The sequence below is a fragment of the Accipiter gentilis genome, chromosome 3, assembly GCF_929443795.1.
Source record: "Accipiter gentilis chromosome 3, bAccGen1.1, whole genome shotgun sequence".
Classification (NCBI taxonomy): Eukaryota; Metazoa; Chordata; class Aves; order Accipitriformes; family Accipitridae; genus Astur; species Astur gentilis.
Window position 1 is genome coordinate 29849856 of NC_064882.1, and position 23406 is coordinate 29873261.

General features: G+C 38.3%; 1 protein-coding gene across 5 annotated transcripts in view; it reads left to right on the plus strand.

The window, feature by feature from the left end:
• The window catches only part of KCNIP4 (potassium voltage-gated channel interacting protein 4), a 460551-nt gene that overhangs the window by 150185 nt on the left and 286960 nt on the right, over positions 1 to 23406 (plus strand). The window lies entirely within an intron of this gene.

Sequence of the window (23406 nt, forward strand, 5' to 3'; positions counted from 1 at the left end):
ATCCCTTGAGAGCATTTAAGCAGTGTGATCTATTTATTTATTTTGAATGAGCTTAGACTATTTCACCTTTTCAATAAATGTTCAGAGACATGTTGAGATGGAACAGAAGTATAGATTTTCATTACACATAAGGGTTCTCTGACACAAAAAAAATTGAGATTTATTATCCTTGTGGGCTAAACTGTAATGTTTTATGGAGTTTTTGGCTGCCATAGAGATTATTTACATATTTTCTGAGGGTATGCACATAAGACCACAGACACAACTTTTAAATCTTTTTTATTAAACTGAATATTTTAACATTTTTATTAAACTAAAATGGTATTTGTTTATTTTTGTCTTCTTCCTTCCTGTGGGGTCACATAGGCACATGGGTCTATGGCTTTTTGGAGTTTAATGAAGGACTGTGCTTTGTTCTTTTAAGGCATTGGTCATCAATATACCGGGTAAGCATTGACAGAATAGGCTTCTAAGGCTATATAAATCCATCACATCATTTACAGCCACATCTCCAGTCTTCATTGCTGTGATAAAAGAGTTTGGGGATATAAATAATATTTTTTAAAGTATATTTTTAGTTTGGTCAGCAACTGAATCAAATCAAGCAAAAGTAAAAATGTTTTAGACTTCAAGGAATGAGTATGTGTTCAAATAGCAAGGCTTCTCTTTTATACATTCAGTAAAAACCCTGGCCTAAATTCACAAACCTTTTAGAGAATGAGGAGCTGCTTTTGGGGTCATTTTTCCCCAACAGTGACTGAACCATATCCCAGAATGAGGAATGTGCATTCACTATTTTTATCTGCAAAAGAGATTTAACTGCAAATCACTGGCATCAGTTTCTTAACCCTTGCATAACAGGAGGTGGAAACGACTTGCCTCAGAATGGCAGGGGCTGAAATCTCAGGAGAATGGAGATCTGAACTTCTACTTCTGTCCCTGGGTATATTACTCAGTCCCACTGACAGATAAAACTAACTTGTCATTCACACCCTATATAAAACTATTTGAATGAAAATTTATGCGAGAATATGAGACCCATTACAACTAGGAGTCAATATTTTTACCTTTCTGTAATAATTTTTGAGATTTTGTATTTTTGAAGTACACAAACCATACTTTAAGTAAAATTGTATTCTGGTTTGCCACATTTTAACAGTGTTCAGATAACTTTCAATACTGTGTACCTTTCGTTGTTTACAAAACAATTTGTGTCATGGGGCTTTTAATGAAAAATTTCTTAAGTTACTAAACGTTAAAGTCTTTCATATAGATAAAATAATTTTTAATAAATAATGTAATTGCTAAATCAAAACTTCCCTTTCTGTGTGCATAAAAAGTGACAGACAGGAATCAAACTCTGGGATGATTTTGTATAGATGTTTTTCTGATGCCATGGCTTTCAATGTATAGGATAATGACCCACTTGGGTAAAATTATGACTTTTGCCCTAATGAAGGATGAAGAACTAAGCAAGAGAAAAGATGGCCTCCACGTTCTTTTAAAAATTTGAGTTTTGTCATCTGGGTATGTTTTTTAATAGGAAAGCGGCAGTCTCTCAAAGAACATTCTTAAACAGACCACTACAGTGTATCACTCAAATCTTTCAAACTTAGTCTTTTTATAGAATTTCTTTTGTAAATCATTACGGCCGCCCCTAGTGGTGCTAGCTGTTTGTGGATATAAGCTGCTTAGTGCTTTGGACTTCTATGAATTGTCTTTCTTTACTCCTGATTCAATCGATGGGAATATGAAAATCAAAGTTCAAGACTAACTACAGAATTTAAAGTACAATGGCAGCTGAAAAAGGCAGAAACAGAATGGGACAAAGAAAGAAAAGATAGGAGGTATAAAAACGTACAACCGTACTGTCAAAGTTGCAAATTAGATTTTTTTAACTTTAAGGAAAACATGTTGCTACTATTTCATTATTCATTATCATTTCCCCCCTTCCATCCACTTTTGAGGGATACGTTCCATATTGAAGAATAATTTAAAATAGTAATTAAGGGTCATTTTTTATTTTTAGTATGCTGCCATAGATGTAAGAATTCAGTATTTGAATCTAAGAAACGTATTCAGTGAATTATGCCATAGAACATGCCACTTAAAAAATACAATTGTAATGGAAAAAATCCATTATCCCTTTTGAAGATAGGTTAAACGTCATTCCAAATGTAAATTTTTAAAACCCACAAATGACTGTCCCATGTAACAGCTACTCAGGGAACAATAAGAAAAGAAGAAATTTTTGAGTTGATCTGAAGGAGTACACGGGATCCAGTTCAAAATGTTACTGTCAAAGAGCTACTCTCCAGTTCTTTAGGTCACTGTAATGTAATTAGATTCAATATTCTGGCAGGAACAGCACAATTCATTATATTACTGCCTAACTTAAAAAAATCTATGTTAAAATGAGGAGCTCATTGAAAGGAAATTGAAAGGATCATTCACAAGGATAAAGTACATTCAGATGTAATGGTGATAATTTTAAAATATCAAACTAGAGGCTCAGTAAAAATCCACACTACCATATCAAAACAGATTTTAGTGGGGAAATAAAAGGTGTCATTAAATAGAAGGGTCAAAGAAATTACTAACTAGGAAATTGATATTCAGGAGGCCCAAGAAAGGAAACTAGAAAAATCTACACACTGTGCTTAACTATACAAATATTATGACCTTCCAATAAAATCTTGAAAAATAACTTGCTAAAGGCATAAAAAGCTATCAAAAATATTGTTCACCATGAATAAACAACAGAAAGCCTTACAGAGGGTCTACAGGAGCAATAGATAATCACAGAGTACTTATATATGAGTAAGTGGAAAGGCTAAATGAATCCATGCCTCCACATTCATGTGGAGCACAAGGAAATGGCTTAGGGTATCTCCCCATTCAAGGACACTCTTACTATAGGCTGTGTGTTAGAAGATAATGTTTCAAATTACAGAGAAAGGAGAAGAACGAACCAATCATATGAATCATAACAGTTTGTAAAGTGGGTAGACTGTTAGGTCTGTAGGTACATGACTGAGCGAAGTTCACAGAGCTTTTCTAAGGGGAAATCATGCCTCAGAAATTATTTGATTTTTCTGAAGTAAAAAAGAAAATAAATGGAGATTGTTAATGACAGGCCTCAAACACTTTTGTATTGTGTATGTAGCCTCAACACAGAGAGCTGGGTTTGGTTGTTGTTTTTTTTTAAATCAAGTTATATCATCAGGAAATTTTGTACTTAAAATAGGATGGAAAAAATATATCAATACATCTTAAGTCTCTCTAAACCTAGGCAGTATCATCCAGCATGGTAGTGAAAAGGCTGAAAATAAGACCTGCAGGATAGTCTTCTCCAGAGGAACAGTAAAACCACCTTAATGCCTCCTGTGAAATGAGAAGCTGTTTGATTCTTTAGATTACACACTATATTCAAAGAACTGAAATGGCAACGCTTGGCAAAGGTGCTGGAATTAACTAAATGGGAGAGATTATGAAAGCAAATCACAGCTCAAAACATGACTAGCAGGAAGAATTGTTAGAGGAGGGAGAGGTGCAAGGTAGGGCTAACGGGAGTGGCGGGCGGAGGGGATTAGCTCATACAAAGTTAAACTAATGGATCAAATGATCTTTAAAGCGTTTTGCTACCTAGTATGACTTAAACATTGATTAAAATATTTCACACTAGTAGAAAACAGTTCGCATAGAATTGACTCTTCAAAGGAAAAACCTGTCCTGTAGTTATACTTACGGATGTCCCTGTTACCCTGTTTATCTATCTTTTCAGAGATTTCTTTTTGCTTTTAATACAAAAAAAAAAAAAAAAAAAACAAAACTGTTTTTTAACCCTTTGATTCATAATTGAAAATGGTGAAAAATAGCGAAAAATAGCTTATATTACCAGAAAAAACTAAAGTAGTTTCCAGGCTTTATATGTAAAGATTATAACCAGTCTTTTTTTTCACAGTGACCTCCTTAAATCTAAACCTCATCCTCATTGCTGCTATCACAATCCCAGCAAAAGGGGACAGCAGGGAAGGGAGAACTTCCTCTTTGGCAAAAGGCCAAAACTGAAGAATTGCAGAGGCATGTGGAATGAATGGGTGATAAAATGTTAATACTCATAAATGTAATGTACATGTTTAAAACAGTCCTCCTATTACATCCACAATGGTGTGCTATGTTCTTGGTTTTATCGCTCAAGAATGAGATCTGTGAGTTATAATAGGTTGTGCTCTGAAAATGTCACCTCAGTGTTGAGTAGCTATCAGAAAAGCAAATATGACATTAAGAATTATTAAGAAAGGAAAAAAAGAACAAAAACAAATATCATTATATCACTGTATGAATCTACTGCCTTCATCTTGAATCCTGTATGCTGTTCTGGTGTCTCAAAAAGGACAAAACAAAGCTAGGAGTACAGAGAAAGGCAGCATAGATGATCAAAGGTACGGAAGGGGTTTAGTACAAGGACATGTCTAAGTAGATCAGGGCACTTCAGCCTTGAAAAAAATGATTAATGAGGGGGAAGGTGGGAGATGAGGTAGGAGGTTATAAAAAGTGAGCAGCATGCAGGGACATAAAGAGGTTCATTGTTTCTCGTAATTAAAGTATGAGGAGTGAAATTATCAGGTGGCAGATTCAAAACATACCAGGGAGGTACCTATCACAGTGCACATAGTCAACTTGTAAATGATACTGATTTTGGCCAAAGCTTAGAAGGATTCAAAAAAGCAAGCTTATAAATTCATGGAAGAGAAATCCAACAAGGTAACTATGCAGGAAATTTACCTTTGGCTCAGAAAGCCGTGGCCGAAAACGTCAAGAATATCTTGAAGGAAATACCACTTTCCTAGTCTTCTCCACACATCTACTGGCTACTGATGGAGGCAGGATACTAAGTTGAAGGTGTATTTGCCCTGCACCAGTACAAAAAGTTCTTAACTTATGGAGGTTGCCCTGTGCTGGGTCTGAAGTCATGTAAGTGGAGGAGAAATATCCTCCTTAGAAACTTTGGATATAAACCTGAATACAACTCCTACAGTCTGTGCTAGGAGGTGAACACAAAAATCTAACTAATTTTCTGTTCCACTATAAAATACCATTGTGCTGAATGCTCCAGCTTGAAACTACTTTAGAGAATTGGTAGAGCTGACTGCTTTTTTTTTTTTTTTTTTTTTTTTTTGGGTGCATTTTTGAGACCATGCAGGTTCCAAATCCCTACAGCTTTTCCTGCATTTTTTCTTGGCTTTTACAAAAGGATTGCAAATAGCTTGTGCCTATGGATTGTGCAGTATTAGGAGTGCTTACGTGGATCATGACTTATGAAGATGCATGATGAGCTAACGTTTAGAAGTGTTTTCACCTTGGCTTGTTTCTGTGGCAAAAATCATGCATTTTAGAGCCAAAAGAGTTTAACATGTAGATGGAAGAATATAGACAGAACCTCTGAGACAGAGTCTAAAAATAAGGATTAGTTGGTTTTTCTTTAGTCATGCACCATGAGCTTTAATACTTCAACCATATATGTATAAAGGCTACTGTGAATTCAGTCCTTTGGCAACTGAAGGCTCATTGCCTCTCAGCAGACCTACTGTGGGAGAAACTTTGCAAGTGGAACTTGTCTTGCTTGACTTCTTTGCACCGACCTGGGAATTTGCTAGATATTTTCTGCACTGTTTTGTCTGAGCGTTGTTTGAGGCAGTACAAGTGAGAGGCTATTTTTATTTTGAGTTATTTTTATTTTTCTGAACATGAAAAAGAGGAAAAAAATAGAATCAGCAGTTTACCTGAGATGGCTTCTCCTATACTCGTCTAGAGGAACATGTGGGACAATAAGGTGATTAAAACCCATATTGATTTCCTTCACCAGTTAAAAATACATTTGTTGAATTGATAAACATTAGTGATGTTGGCCCTTCAGCTATAATTCCCCTCAGGGGAACTTATAGTAGGACTAAGAGTGATTTCCCACCTTGTAGCCTATCAGTGAATATGGGGTAAGAAGCAAGTTCGTCTCTAGAGCACTAGACTAGACTTGCAGTCAGGTTTAATAAGAGAAGGACTTGGCTTTTTCTGTGTTTCAGGTACTTTGTCCTGTAGCAGAGCTTCTTCCACTCTGCTCTGTGAGAGCAGAGGGCGAGTGCTGCAGATGACTGTGCCCAGCTTTGGTTTTGCAGTACAACAGGGAGGTTGGCAAACTGGAACAAGTCCAGCTGAGACCAACCAGATGTTTAAGGGGCTGGATTATATGATACTGAGAAGCAGCTGAGAGAGCTGGACTTTTTCAGCCTGAACAAGAGAAGGCTTAAGGGGAACTTGCGCTACCTAAAGGCTGGTTGTAGAGAAGATGGAGCACGACTTGTGCATGCGACCAAGCTGCAGCAAGGGAAATTCTGTGTGATCATAACGAAAAGTTCTCAGCTCTGAGGGTGATCAAATGCTGGATCAGGTTGCCCAGAGAGATTGAAATCTCCATCCTGGAAGATTTTCAGAACTTGGTAGGACAAGCCCTGAGCGGCCTGACCTAACTTTGAAGATGGATCCATCTTTGAAGTTGGCCCTGCTTCCAGCAGGAGGCTGGACCAGTTCATTTTTCAAAGGTTTCTGTCCAACCTTTACAACTGTGTGAGTGCATGAGCCTGTGTAATCTAGCCCTGCATGGCTTGCAGACAATATGCAACTGCCATATTACTCTTGGACTGGAAATCAGTTTACAAAACTTTGTTTATTATTGAGGAAAACCCCATTATTCTGTAAGTTCTGCCTCTCCTTGGCAATTACAGTAATTCACTTGGGTCAGTTTTAGAAGTGGCTTCCCATAAGTTATCACTATATTCTTGTGGACTTATTGTCTGTTGAAGAATATTGACCCTGTTTATCTCTCTTGGCACATAAATGCCAGAAATACTTGTTTTACTTGTGTATTTTGTGACCTGCCATACCTTTTGTACACCACCAGGCCACCTGCCCTATAAAAAAATTATTTTTTTTTGTACTGGTTTGAAAACACACACATTTGGGGTATTTCTGGTTTGTGTGGGGTTTTTTTTCTTTTTTAGGATTACAGTTTGCAATAAGAGGGGTCTATTCTGAAAATTATGTGGACGCTGGCAAAAGATTTGTCTAGTAGTTTATTGCAGGATCTTTCCAGGAATCAAAAGTAGGCTGATTGGTCTGTCATTCTATCAGTCTTCTCTTTTCTCTTCCTTAAGAGACAAATGCTGTATTTGCCCTTCTTCAGTCCTCTGGGACCTCCCCTGTCCTCCAGAAGCTCATAAAAATAATTGTTAATGATTCAGAAATCACTGTCTAGTTTCTCTAAGGTGAATTTAATAAGGCCCAGCCAATCTGGACATATCTATCTTATCTAAATATTCATTAATGTATTCTTTGCATACTTTGGCTTGCAGTCCAATTTTTTTCATCAAGTGGTCTTGAATGTCTTGTCAAGATTTACCATTTTCGAAGGCTGGAGTGAAGGAGGTATTAGGTATTTTAAGTTTCACCCTTTCCTCCATTGTTTTCTCTCCTTTTCTGTTACCATTGACTTGCTTGTTTTCTTTTTTATTTATCAGTTATTTTAAAATTCTTCTTTTGCTTTTGTCACTTGCAATTTGAAACTCATTTTATACTTCAGATTTTTCTGTTTTATGTACTTTTTCTCTATATTCTTCCTTTATCATATGACCTTGCTTTCCTTTTTTGTGTGGTTACTTTTTGACAGCCAATCATGGAAGATTTCCAAGTGCAATGGCCTATTCTTTCCTTTCTTTGGGACAATTTGTGCATTTAATGTAACCTTCCTGCATAAACTGCCAGCATACCTGCACATATTTATCCTCAAGTCATCTTTCAAAAACACCTTTAACCAGTTTCCAGAGTTTCCTGAAATCTGTTGGTTTTGATGGTTGTGATGCAATGGGAAGGTGTTCCTGGTTTATTTCTGTAGCTGTCATATCTCATTTTTCCTAACAAATCAGTTTGTGACTGCTCTCCCCAGAAGACCTCTCTTCATATTGTTAATCCATTCTTTCCTATTAGATAGCACCAAAACAGACAAACAAAACACTCCCATGGTAGCATCTTACTCTGAAATGACAATTTACCTCCCAATGTAATGTCCTGACAAGTTGAGCCTTAGTTTTTGCACGTGGTACCTAAGTATTCTAAGTCTCTGTCACATCTCCTTTAGATGCTTTTGAAGTTTTTCATTGACAAAACCCAACACCCTTTCCCCCCAAAGATAAAGATGTAGTCCTCGCTTTCTGGCTCAGTTTAACATGTCTGCTCTTTTCCTTTTTTTTCCCTTTGCACCCACGCTCCAAGATTTTCAACAAACTCATTTTTTTAAAATCTGCTTCTCTATTTTATAGCATTTATATGTGTTTTTGAAACTAAAGACAACATCTGCACTTTTTTTCTATTGAGAGAGCTTGCTTTTGAACTGTTCCACACCAATAGTCCAGTCCTGTGATTTGCCTCACAAAGCTCTGCCATGCTGGTAATGTCTTCACTTGTGAATTAAGGTCTCATTCTTTTTGCTTTTTTTCCTCTCTTACGTTCGCCAGGCTGTCATGCCATTCTTTCTGCATGCCCAAGGAAACTTAGTCACGGTTTAAAACTTCGACCAATTCTCGGAGTCTTCAGTAACCTTTGCAGCCATTAGGACATCCCTGTACTGCTATCAGGTAACTGGTGGGGGCATCTAACTTGGCTAAGTTAGGATCTTTGTTCTGCTATTCCTGTCTGTGATAGTGTCAGCCTAGCTGTTACTTGGCCGTAGGGTGCATGGTTAACTTTTTGCAGAGTAGCCTTTTCTTTTGAACACAATGTGTTATTTGTGTGCATTTAGCTGTAGCCCAAGAGCTCTGGCCTTCTGGTCACAACCTCTGGTTGTGCTTTTCGGCTTTCCTTTCCTGACCAAAAAGTCATTTTTGTAGACCTTTGTACCCTTTCATCTATCAGAAACTTACAGGTTCCTGCAAATTTTCAGTCTGAAAACTGAATAGAACCTAACTGGTAATCTGAAGAAATGCTCTCCCAAAGGCAATGTCAAATGTACACTAACATGTTGTTCATCTAAAGGAAGCTGCCAGATTGCCCTTAATGCGTCAGGCACGGTTCCTCTGCTGTCCTCCCAACAAGGTTTCCCCTTGCAGAGGAAGAAATTTCTTAGTTCTTATCTGCTTGTTTAAATCTTTTGGGTCTCTACATGACCAAATGGTCAGTTGACTGGTTGGTTTATTCTTTTTTATGTTCTTTCTTCCTTTCTTCTTCTCTTCTGTGTCTTGCACATGTAAACACCTGGCCTTCTCAGAGTTATTTTGGTATTTCCTTAAGGTGGCAGCAAAGTTTCTAGGAGTGTCAGCTGTGAAATGGTTGAGTGCCTTCACCTCAGCTTTGTACAAAAGCTCCTTCCAAAGCTAAAAGGCATCTACAAATGTTTCCTCAGCTGTTTTGTCCTTTCCTAATGAGTACATGCTTTGGGTAAGACCGAAAATTTAGTGTGATACTAATATCATGAACTTCTGTCACATATTGGTAAAAATGTGTGCAATACTCAATGAAAATAAAACCTGGACAGTAAGCTCTGCATTTCAAACACTGAGTTTTCTTGATTTTATGTTTCTTTAATTTTATTTTTGATTCTTATTTTTCTTTATATTTTTTTTCAATGACACTGTCATTGGCTCTTATACTACCCTGACTTGTGTCCTCGCATCCAATTTAAAATAGGCAAGTGCCCATATTTCTCTGGGCTGTTGATCCACTTATCATCCACTATAATGTTGTGCTTTCCCCTTGAAGCACCCTAGTTTCGATAAATAAGGCTTTTTATTCTGTTAAGATTAACTAAATGAACAAAGAACATTCCAGGTAAATAAAAAAACTTTACCTGGCAAGTGAAAAATGAAGTGAACAGCAGCAGCTGCAATCCTGCCTGGAGAGGCAGAGGAATCAGAAACTCTTCTCCATCTCAAAGCAGAAAAGAAACCCTAAAGAGACTGGAGAAATGAGGCCAGAGCCCTCTGCCAGAGAACCCCTTGTACCATAGGTGGCAAGATTATAGTGAGTGGGGCTTGGACAACGCTACAAAAACACAGAAAGACCTACATGTTGTTTCAGTCACAGACACTCAAATCACAGAAGTTTCTTAAGCCCATTAAACAGAATTTTATTTCAACACAGAGAAAGTACACATTTAAGGACAATTCCAAATTCCACATCGGAATGTTTTGAGCAGTATGTAGCCATACTAGCATGTCTATCTGCAGTGTAGAAACTACATTTACCATACTTCCACTAAAATAAATTATTGTTATTTTGGGAAGAACAGTAATTCTCTCAGTAGAAATTGTCAGAAAAATCCTCTCTAGTATTAACTGTCAAAACATTTTTTAATGTTGTTGGAATTATGAAATTAGAGCTTTTCTATCATATGCTTTTCTTTTATATGAGTTTAGAGATAATTTACAGTCATTATTGTAGATTAGGTTCTAAATTCATAATCCAGAGGGAAAGCCAGATTTTAGCTTAGGTTTTAGAGGTTACTAATTGTTGCAGAACAGTAAAAAGCCATGTGAAAAAATGGGAACATTAACAAATACTAATTTATCTAATTTTTGCCAGATTTTATCCTTCTGCTTGGTAGAGAGAACAATTCATTTTTTATCAAGCTGCCAAGGATCTTTAGTTTTCTGGTAATGCAACATAGTCATGAGATTCATCAGACTGTCACGTTTGTGAACCTTAGCTGCATTCAAAGAGTGTTTAATAATTCAAAAAGGAAGTTTCCTGTGTCTTTGCAGCAAAAGATGAAGTGACTGGTTAGTCCCTACTATTAAAGAAGTATTCAGTATGTCAAAGACTGACTTTGAAATATCCAGTATTTAAACCTTCATTGGAGCAAAGTAACAAATAGTTTTATTTTAATTTATTCTACCACTTATAATAGGGAATTATATTTCTAACTATATCCTTTATTTGGTAAATGTTTTACATTTGAAGTGTCTTTTATCTTCCCTCTTAATACACAGAGAATTAGAATAAAATTCTGAAACTTTGGGGGTAAGTCTGGTATGTATTGTAGATTGGTTTTTATTCCATACTTAAAGAAAAAAAAGTATAAAATTGGTTCCAAATGATAGCATTTTAGACAATTTTATGTATGTATCAGATAATCTTGCCAGTACATTAAGCAGGACATTTCAGGCTCAGCTGCTTTTTGGCAACAGAAATTGATAGTTGTTAGCACCTTCCTGTATTCTGCTATCAATTATGTAGACGTGTTTTCCCATAACAAAGCCAGTCATGGAGCATAATTTGTGAGATACAAATAATTTCAGACAGACTCAGCAGCCTGCTATAAATAAAGCCCTTTTTTGACAGCACTGTGATCTGTAGACAGCAGTAGACAGCAACGTGGTGAAGGAATGGAGTGCTCTGCACTCCTTGCCTCAAATGAAGGCAGCGTGACTGGGTCTGTGCTTTCAGGAGCCTGTGTCAAATGGTCTTCTGCTCTGAGTGTCAGAAGAAGTTGGGAAGAAGAAAGTAAATGTGGGTTAGCTATAAATTTCTGCAGAAAAACACATGATTCTCCAAGAGGGAAATTTTAAGGACAACAGCTGCTTAGTTATTTTTACAAATACGCAGTAGTATTCATAAAGGAATACAGGTATCTGGGAGCTAAACCCTCTTAAACTAGAAAAAAAAAGGAATAGGTGAATACGCCACTTTTGGTGAAACACTTCTGTTATTGGAGCTGCAAATACTTTATAAACATGCGTCCCCTTTGGCATTCTTTCTTAACACAGAATAAAAGTAGCTTGCCTATTACACTTGAGAGGAGACAGATGGGGTTGTCCAGGTCAGGTTTGCTCAGCATTGGAGAAGACGGAGACGAGGGACAGGGCTGGATGAGTCACTCCAATGACCTGCAGATCCCTCCCAGCTGCCCTTTTTCCTGGGGAGGGGGGGGGGGGGGGGGGGCTTTCTTCACGTGGCTGGAGGCACATCTTCCACGGGATCAAAACACAGACACTGTCATGGTGTTGTCCCAGTGCGTGTTTGTGTCTCGCAGCCCACGTTGGGATGAATACCGGTTTTATAATAAAACCCTGGAAGTCTGTAACTGTCCTGTAACGTGACATGGAGAAATTGCAGCGTCTGCCCTGTGTGGTTCGTCCTGGCCGCGTGGCACTTCTGTGCCAAGGGATAAGCATCGCTTCACCTCAGCTAGGGACCACATTTCAGCCCCAAATTGTCTTCTGCCAAAACTGGACGTTTCTTCCAAATATCAGAGGTCCTGTGAATCCTTCAAAAGCCTTGGCACAGCTGTAGCGCACTACTTAATTTCTTCTATACTTTATTTCCTCTTTGAACATGAAGGCACTAATGCTTGGCATGCACTCATTCTTTTGTTTTCCAGTGTACTAGTAGGACCTTCTTTCCCTCCAAATTTGCAAAACGCATGCGTATTCCTGGCTTCCATGAACTTAGCTGTTCTATTAAAGATGAACATACACCTTCATTTTTTGAAGTGTTCACTGTTCATTTGCTGTTACAAAGGCAGAGCTTATTTGATTTTACTAAGAGGTAAGATACCATAAAATTAGTAAACGTAGTAATTTTCCATTTGTATGCTCTTATCCCCTTGATAAATGTGAAGTAGTTTAAACATCCATAAGAAAGTGGGAAGTTTTTAACCACGTATGAAAAAGGTGCTTCCATGAATAAACTGGCGCACTTGAAGGTCATGTTCTAGTTTACTACACAGTAGCATCTCTGTAACTACAGATGTACATAAATATTTTGCTGTTCAGGAGTAATAGCATTAATTTTGCTGTATAAGTTTAAGTGTATTTTTGGCCCTGCACTTCTAAAAATGTCTCCTAATTTTGAATTACTTCATTCTGGGTGATTACTTAGCCAGAACTTTTTAACTTTTCAGTGAATAAAATGCAATTAACACACATAAAAATGATCTATTTTCAAGTAATGCTCAGATTTGCCTTGTCAGACCTAAATTTCCAAAGCGGCAGGTAGCAGAAGCACCCAGAGCAGGGAGCTGGAGCTAAAAATGTTGGATCTTGCAAATGCCTCTGCCAGCTCAGTCTTCTTTCCATTATTTTCTTCAGGACCCCTTATTTCTTTTGAAATTAAAAGGTGCTTCTTCAGAACAACTGCCTTACCATGGCTGACAAAGGGGAAGTTTAGGCTCCAGAAATACCTTCCTTTCTGCACATCTGTTTAGATCCTGATTGGTTTTTGTATTTTTGCTGCAGTCCTTTTGGAGTAAATGAATATAAAATAGGCTAAACCAGGATTAATTAAAGAGGATGACTTAATTAGCAAACTGAAGAGATCGGGGTAAACTCCAAGTAATGTTTTGCAAAATCTAGTAAAGTACCCTCCCCTTACTTCAGTTATGGAGAAATAGAAAAAAAAAAATATTATTTTTTTTTTTAAAAGTTTCACCACTCACTGCTCCTTCATTTGTGGTTAAGTATGGCTAAATGCTTGACTCATGCATGTTTAGTCTTCTTAAAACTTACAGATCCTGATGCCTAATTTGTTTTTAAACCCTGATACACTGTATTACAGAGAAAGTCACCATTTCTTCCATGAGCTAAATGTATAAAGATATGTTCAGCAGTGTCTGTGAAACACTTGAACATGGTGGTGAGGAGAACCATTGGAAAGGCCACATGGAATGATAGTTTTGGATCCATTGTGTACCTTGAGGGTGTATAGAAAATAAGGCAAGGACGACTAAATATTGTTAAAATAACATGGCCTCATTCTTTTTGTGAAGATGGTCTAACTATGCACTTAGGGACAAGTAAACAGAGACACTACCTATGAAATCAAAATTATGGCTTCACAGTATCTTCTAAACCCGCGTAATATACGAATATTATTGCAATATTAAACTATAGAGAGTGCATATATATGTATAATAATGTAAATACATAGACTAATAGGGCAATATTACCTAATGAACTCTAGCTTTGTGTTTAAAAATGTCTGTAATACTCTCTCTCAAAATGTTTTGTCTTACTTTTTTTCTCTATGCCATTCCTTAGTTTATTTTGCATGTTGTGAAACTGGTTAGGCAATTGTAATAACTCTATAAATAATAGCTGTGTAGTTTTATTGAATACTTGTTTGTGGAGGCAGCATCAGCCAATAAAAGAAAATTGTATTCTGTGTTTGTGTGCAAAGACACACAAGTTATAGATATGCATATATATATAAAAAAGGAATTTTTAACTTCATTAAGCCACACATCCACTTTGTGGAACATTTGTTCCTCCCTAGAGGAGTTATAGCCTTTCCCAAGACCCTGGAATTCTGGTAATTGCTTTTCTCTGAGGTAGACTTTAATTCTTTCTCATTGTGGAAGGTTGACCCTGACTGGGTGCCAGGTGCCCACCAAAGCTGTTCTATCACTCTCCCCTCCACCGCCTCAGCTGGACAGGGGAGAGGAAATATAACAAAGGGCTTGTGGGTTGAGATAAGGACAGAAGAGATCACTCACCAATTACTGTCACGGGCAAAACAGACTCAGCTTGGGGAAAATTAACTCAATTTATTACCAATGGACTAGAGTAGGGTGATGAGAAATAACACCAAATCTCAAAACACCTTCCCTCCACCCCTCCCTTCTTCCCGGGCACAACTTCACTCCCGGATTCTCTACCTCTTCCCCCCCAGCAGCACAGGGGGGTGGGGAATGGGGGTTGGGGTCAGTTCATCATACGTCTCCACCGCTCCTTCCTCCTCAGGGGCAGGACTCCTCACTCGTCCTCTGCTCCAGCATGGGGTCCCTCCCACAGGAGACAGTCCTCTACGAACTTCTCCAATGTGAATCCTTTCCGCGGGCTGCAGTTCTTCATGAACTGCTCCAGTGTGGGTCTCTTCCACGGTGTGCAGTCCTTCAGGAGCACACTGCTCCGGCGTGGGTTCCCCACGGGTCACAAGTCCTGCTAGAAAACCTGCTCCGGCGTGGGCTCCTCTCTCCATGGGGCCACAGGTCCTGCCAGGAGCCTGCTCCAGGGCGGGGTTCCTACAGGGTCACAGCCTCCTTCGGGCATCCCCCTGCTCCAGTGTGGGGGTCCTTCCCGGACTGTAGGTGGAGATCTGCTCCACCGTGGACCTCCCAGGGCTGCAGGGGGACAGCCTGCCTCACCATGGCCTTCCCCAAGGCTGCAGGGGAATCTTCGCTCCGGCACCTGGAGCATCTCCTCCCCCTCCTGCTTCACTGACCTGGGGGTCTGCAGGGCTGTTTCTCTTACATGTTCTCACTCCTCTCTCAGGCTGCAGTTTCTGTGCCTGCCACAACTTTTTTCCATCTTAAATATGTTATCCCAGAGGCACTACCATCATCGCTGATGGACTCGGCCTTGGCCAGCGGCGGGTCCATCTTGGAGCCGGCTGGCATTGGCTCTGTCGGACATAGGGGAAGCTTCCAGCAGCTTCTAGCAGCTTCTCACAGAAGCCACCCCTGTAACCCCACCTGCTAACAAACGTTGCCACACAAACTCAATACACTCATGCAAGCTAAACCTATTTTTCATGAAGTGACCTTAGTTTATAAATTTCAAACTGAAATAATTTTTTTTCAGTAACCTTCCCTATCCTGAAGCTAAGTAATCACCAAACTGTGAGGGGATGGGAAGGAAAGTAGAAATCTAGGCCTCCTTTAAACCCCCCAAACCTGATTCTTATATTTGTGTGTGTATTTTTAAAATGATTGCTAGTGATTTTGAAGTGGAGATAATCTCATAAGAGAACACTGTGGTGATGTTTCCCAATGTGACAAGGAAGGACTCACCAGATCGTGCGGTTGGTTGTGGTGGATGGGTTCACTGGTATTCATCTGAAGCATGGTAGGGACAAATTGGTTAAAGACAATGCAGGGATATGAATGTTTATCCTGATGACTTCGTTATAGTGTAAAAATAGCTGGCTAAACTTCAACCGGTCACAGCAGCGTGGAGCTCCATGATGTAAATTAGCTCACTTTCCTAATGTGCTTGCATTGCTGTGGGTACCTGCCTTGGTTTATTTGAATCCTAGCTTTAGTTTGCCTTGCTGGAGAGTGGATGCTGAAAGCAGTAGCAAGAAGAGATACTGTTACATGGTTTTAAGCCAAACAGAAGTCCAATTTTGACTCTAGCCTATCCCAACTTCTCATCAAGTTCAAGCAGTTTCCATTTCAGTGGCCATATGTGGTGACTACTTGATAACCAGCCAAGTGACTGAGCTAGTTAATCCTACTGAAGCAGTGATTTCGGGGTTTTTTTTCTTTCTGTGGATATCTTTTGCAGTGGAATAGACTACTGCATAGAGAACTTTGGCGTCGCAATAATAAATTTTCTCTTATAAGTTTCCTTTTGCATACTTTTAGGAGCACTCCTTGTACCTCTAGGAATTCATAAAAAGATTACAGTCTCCTTTAATGCAGCAAAATGCAACGGGATTTAGTAGGCTCAGGAAGTAATCAGACAATCCAGATTCTGTTTGTAAAATACATGTAACTAGCTAGCAGGTATATTTGTGTGTTTGCATGCATCATTACAACTCTCTTCAGTAAGCAGTAGGAGCTATCGGTGGTATGTATCCCTGTAAAACATTAGCTATATATTCTTTCTCATTCCTGTTAAATTCAGAGATTTAATACAGTAGAGCACTTAACCTACACTAAACCTAAGAAGTGTTAGCTAAAAATGTCTGTTTCAAATGACTGTGAACTTCTGACATTTAATAATGAGCCTTTGAACACAGGTAATACCCTGCTCTAAGATCAACAGGTCATATCATAGCTGCAGGCAGCACACGGGCAGCTACCATGCTCTGTTCCTTTAACCACTTTCATTAAACATTTCTGAAATTAATTTGAAATGTTTTATAATATATTGAAGTTAAGAGCTGGTTATAGATGACCCTGTAGCAGGTGTTTCATAGTAAATGGACTTAAAGTCATCCATAGCAAAGCATGGATAAATTTAATTTATACTGATAAAATAACCTTGTTCCATTATCAAAGATAAAGGAGGGTGACAAGACAGGAAGTCAGTATTGATTTACCAGAATATGACAATAACAATAGAATCATTTCTGAAAGATTTATGTTGTGGGTCATTTGCTGTTTACATGCATTGCTGAGATTAAAAGTTGAAGGAAATTGTTATTTTTTTAATTTAAAAAAAAACCCTCCCCGTTTTTTCAAGACTCTTTTCAGTGTAGCCAAATATTTATTTCCTCCCACAATTTTAAATATTAGAATTTAATAGCTTCTTCTGTTTGATACACACCATTAGACTCTTTCCCAGAAGTAATTTATCACTGTATATTTAAACCATGAGTCAGCAAGTCCCAGATGAGAAATGAACCTCTTTAATGTCACACATCATATCCATTTTGGCCTCTCTGAATTTCTATAAATCCAAATTTGGCATAATAAGATTTAGAGTCACACTTAGGAAGACCATCTGATGCATATGAAAGTACATACATGTGTGTTCATAATGAGCACACAGATTTTAAGAGAGATCCTCCAGTAATTTCATTATTCAGTTACACTTTAGACATTGGTTTAGCCAGATGCCTAAATAATCCATATCCTAGATATCACACAGAATATTCTATATCTAAAATAGTACTTTTAATTAACTGAATATAATGCAGACTCCTATATTTTAAATCATTTTCACATTAGACATTATTTCCTAAAATATAGTCATTTTTCTATTGTCTGTTGCTGAAAATAAATCAACCATGCTGCTTAGCTTTGCTGAGTTGGTATAGCCATAATTAAATATTTGATTATTTTCATGACTATACAAAGTCTTTTCCTTGATGGATTGCTTTGAAACATAGTGAAATGAAAAACTAATTTTCTTGGAAAAGATAATTCTTACCTTTTCCAAAATAGCAAAAATTTTCTCTTTAGCCTTTAAGAAACTGAGATCACTATGTCTAAGAAAGAATTTCACCCTTTGACTTTAAGCATGAAAGAATAAATAGTATTGTGAGAAGGTAAAAAGTCAACTGATGATAAAATGGACATGTTGTGTTCAAAATTAGACAGCCTTAAGCTGATTAGAAGAAAAGTAGTACCTAGTAAGTAGGGGTGGAGAGTGAAAGGAATGAAAAATGCTCAGTCCCTTAATTGGTTTCAAATGAGGTGGAAAACTGGGCTGGAACATTGCTGCAATCAGGAGGGATTTAGCCATAGGTCACAGAACTGTGGTTACGATTTTTGCTTTTTTTAAGTAGTGTTTCTGAATCTGGAGGATTACAGGATTACAGAGTGGGGCTGTAAATGTTTTTGTCTCATATAATTCTCCAGGAATTAGATTTGATCACGTTTGCCTTCTCTTTTGCTCATTTGCACACACAGAGGCACGCAAAACATTGGGAATTAGAAAAACAGAATAAATTGCCTTTGAATGCTCTGTGCCATTTCTGTATCTGATTCATTTGCTGAACTGCAGGACGCTTAGTGCCTGCCTGCGTGTTCCTAAGTTCTTCATATCAGGCATTACAGAAGAAGGTTTCTTTCACATTTTTGCCTGTGGGTCTGCAGCATAGTTGTATAACACAGCAAAACATCACTCGGAATTTTTGTGAACTGTTTTGTATTTCAAGCCGTTTATTATGGAAAAAAAGGAGCATTGAAAAATAAATAACTGTAGTAAAGTAAGAAAAAGGACCCTGCAATGATTTGGAATTCTAGAGCTGAAAATCAGTCTTCTGAACAGAATCCAGTTCACTGGGGACAAGGAGTCTATGGACTCTGACTTTAGCTATTCAGAACGTTCAGCTGACATAGCAAAAAGTTCTCGAAATGAGTCAGTTCCTCCTCTTAAAAGGCTTTGCTGCCACACTGTGGAAAAAAATATTTATTCCATTTAAACTACTGTTACTAAATAACACACAAGCTCAGTTCCTATCTCTCTGCAGCATCCATCCCACCCTCAAAAAGACAGCCAAAGAACTGTAAACTAAAAATACAATGTCGGGAAAGCTAACAGTCTTGTTTCATTTTCACCTTTGACCTTAGTTATATACCCTAAGGAAGGAAAATAACGGCAATAACGTGATTTTAAGAGGACTGATAGTAATCAGTTGGATTCCTTCTATTTATAAGTGGCAGGTCCAGGAAAACAATTATATAGAAGCGATATCCAAAGGCACTGTCATTGCAGATATTAAGAAGAAATTGGAAATAAGTTTAAAAGAAAAAAAGTAGAACCCAAAGATGTTTTCAGATATGACTTTTTTGAATTCATATTTTCATTTTTTTCAGTCTAGATTGATTTCTGCTTTCAGTGAGCCAAGACACTGATTTCTGTATGAGCGATGTAAGGTGTGTCTGAAAGGCAGGAATTCACCGTGCTTTTTTTCCTTTTTCTGTTGTTGTTTTAATTTGTTTTGTTTTGTGTTTTACTTTCTTCGTTTTCATTTTCAAAACAGTAGTTCAATGACCAGAATGCTAGCCTGGTGCAATGCACCAGGACTAGTGCTTGTTACGGATTTCAGTACAAAAGGCACTCAGACTCCGTAAAGTATTGAATAAAAATACCGTTTATTGGCGCTAACACTAGAAGGGAGAGGAGCATAGTGTAGATATTCTTACAACCCTTCGGATGGACCGATGGGCAAAACACACTGTGCAGATCCCACCTTTAGCACTCGTATAGGATTTTCCTGGCGGTGAGCAATTCTGTGCACCACTTCTACTGCCAAGCAAATGTTCACATGAGAACACGCTGCTTCGCATTGAGATAAAAGATAAGCACGCGCAGGCTGTGTAATTGCTGGTGCCGAGTGGGAGCTGCCCGCGGGCTCCCCGGGTGCGAATAGCTGGTGGGGTTTGCGCTGTGGCCCGTGCCGAGTGCGGGACGGGCCAGCCCTGCGCCGTGCGCGCTCAGGGCACCTGGCAGGGGGGGTCGTCGTCTTCTCCGTGGACAATGTCGTCCCACTAGCACACCTACACCTGGGAGCTGGGACATAGGCACTCAGTCTTTCTTACTGGGCCGGCTTAAGATGTTCTCTGTGTTCCTAATTTAAAAGTATTATTTGCATCTTACACGGGATGTTGATGAAGCAAAGTTATGTGTCAGGACTCAGGCAGTGCAGCACCTCCTGCCATGAATAACTGCTAGACTTTAAACTTGGGAAAACAGATTTTTCTCAATACTCAAATACTCAATCTTTCTTGTTACCCTTTTCACAGCTTTCTTTGCTTTCTACAGTTACTATTTTATTTTCTGTCCTTCTCCTAGTTTCTTTTATAGTTATTCTTTAAATTGAACTTTCTGGCTAAGCTAAAGAGGAGAGGAGGAGTGCACTCCAGGCGATATGAACTTCTTCAGTGCATGGCATGAAAGTGGAAATTAATAAAGAGTAGCTTTCAGCCTTCAGGCAAGGATTGGCTCCATTAATCATAGGCTGAGCCACAATAAACAGGTGAAAGTGAAGCTGAAGATGACACAGCTGAGTTGTATTAATTTGTAACACGTTCAAGACATTGGCATCTACCTGCCCTAAGAGTTGTTAATAAAGGCATTAAATACATGAAAGCACAGAAGAATAACACAAAACTATGGTGTGTTTTGGGATTCTAAAAAATGAAATAAACTTCTAGCTTCTCAAACCTGGTAAATCTAGGCACATTGTAAACACCTCAGTATAGAAACAGGTAACCAATTAATTAAAATAGCATACAGTTTGCATACAGTTAAATAATAATGTAATCTATTTCCAAAATTGGAAATATTAGAACCAGATTTAACCACTTAAATAACAAAATTCTCACAGCTATGATACTTGTAATGATACTTGTAAAAATATCCATCTTACCTCATCTTTCTTTCTTTCTTTCTTTCTTTCTTTCTTTCTTTTTTTTTTTTTAGCTAGAATTTTCACAAAGCTCCTTGGTATCCATGTCTAAAAATAGTATATGTTTAACTCTCTCCTTATGGAAATGAACGTAAGAAAAATTTATTATACTGAAAAATTATTCACTGTATCACTAAATGTAAAATTGACTTTACTATCTAGTATAATGTTACGTGATAACGTTAAGGATAGAGAAAAAGGTCAGGAGAAAAATTTTAAATGCAGATTTTTTAAGAGAAAGGCAAAAGCTAAGGGAAACATTTGGAGAGGTAATTTGTGTATCTCAGTATGCATGCTCATTAAAAATCAAAAAGCAAAAAAATGAAAGCGTTAGTAATTTAGCTACCAAAGGGATTAAACTCAATTCTCTGTAGTTAAAAAAGCTAAAAATAACATTAATCTTGGTTTATTGTGAGCATGTGTGAGACAGTAGGATGCAGTAAGTGCACTTTTCACATACTTCCCTCAAGGTTAGATTTGTTTGGAAAGAGGTTTACAACAGAAGGTATTTGTCAGTTAATCAGCTGGTGTTTTGATGAAATTTTCTGGTTCTCTATCTCATGACTAGTTCCTATGGTAATCACAATTGTAAAGTATAGAAAAACAGATTGTCCTACCTGCAAAGACATGGGTAGTATTAGTTTTGGAAACAAGACAAATTTTACATGGAAAAAACCCAACTAGAAATGTGGTGGGATTTTCTGGGAAAACATAATCTTCCTCCGTGAATTCAAATCTTCTTTCTAATACCATGGAAGGAAAAAATTATCAATTGCTCAATTACTAGGTAACATTACTGCAGTAAATCATAAAAATAAAAGTATATGGTTGAAGAAATTGTAACCTTGTAATTAGAACATACTGTATTTCTTTGTTGTTTTAATTGTCTTAGTAACTCATTCCAGAAATACTCATGTACATACTGTAATGTGGGGGTACAAGGTGACTTCCAAATCCTTAAGAAGAATTTTAGGCAATCAGTCTGGGATTAATCTCCAGTATGAGAACAATGGCAATGTTCTTCTTCACCAACCTTCTCCAATGTACACTTTCTGTAATGAAAAATGCCGAAATTTCTCAGAACTACGGAAAGGAATGATAGCAGTCCTGAATCTACATGTTTTCCCCTTTACCAAACAAATAAATAACAGCCTTGTTAAGGCTGAACTTCTGAGCGCTTTCAAGTCTTAGAACTAGAGTCATCAAACATTCAAGGTTGGAAGGGAACTCTGTGGATCATCTGCTCCTGTTGAAATCAGAGCTAACTAAGAAATTAGATCTAGTTGCAGAGGACCTGGTCCAGTCAAGTTGTGAAAATCCCCAAGGATGGACTTTCACAGTCTCTCTGGGCACGCTGCTCCAGTGCTTAACCTCTCTCGTGCTGAACTTTAATTTAAAACTGTATGTCTAAGGAATTTCCCATGCCCACTCAGAATTTTCCTTGCCGTAGCTTGTTCTTCACCTCTTGTCCTTTCACTGTGTGAATCCAAGAAAGATTTGGCTCCATCTTCTCTATAAGCACCCTTAGGTAGTGCAAGGCAGCTCTTGGATCACTAGCAAGGGAGACCCTTAATATTCTTTCTTCCAGTCTGAAAAATCCCAATGTTCTCAGCAGCTCCTCAATGTCATATAATCCAGCCCCTTGACAATCTCACTGGCCTTGGCTGTGAGTCTTTCTTGTACTGCAGAGCCCCAAACTGGACATAGCCCTCCGCGTGAGGTTTCACAGGCACCTTTTAAGAAGAGGGGAGGAAGCACTTCCCTGCTGCTTGCTCTCTCCCTGATACAGCTGAAGGTGTGGATAGCTTTCATCCCTGTGAGAGAACAACAACGACTCATGGTCAGCTTAGTGTCTGCCAGGCCCTGGGTCCCCTCCTGCAAAGCTGCTTTCTGCAGCCAGCTGGCTCCTGGCCAGTGCCACTGCTTGGGGTTTCCACTCATCTTGTAGCCTTTTCAGTTTGGCTGGTAGGATGCTGTTGGAGACTGTCTGAAAAACCTTGCTAAGGTCATCGTAAATGACATCAACTAAGCCAGTCATTTCATCATAGAAGGCAATCCAGTTGGTCAGGAATGGCTGGTAAATCTTGGTAAACCTCTGATGAATGTTTCTAATGAACCTCTTTGATACTTGTCCAGGACTAAAGGAGATTCCCTACTGAGGTGAGACGGTAAAATGCTCTTAAGCTTTCACATGTACCTTCACGTAACTTTCTGATGAAGTCTTGGTATATAGTAAACAAGTGTGCTCCCTAGCTAGTGAAAATAAGATGGTGTTCTGTAAATAAACTGTTGTCTATTGTTGGAAGAATAAACATCGTGGAATTGAGATAGTCACTGTTTCTGTGATTGTATGAGATCATGTTCTGCTACTCTCTTCTAGCAAGGGGTATTCCCTCAGTTCCTTTCCCTTGGTTTCCTTGCTTATGCACTTGTTCAGTTTGCTGCACATAATTTATCTTATTCCACTGGGGTTTGATCTTAGCTTCAGGGCCTCAT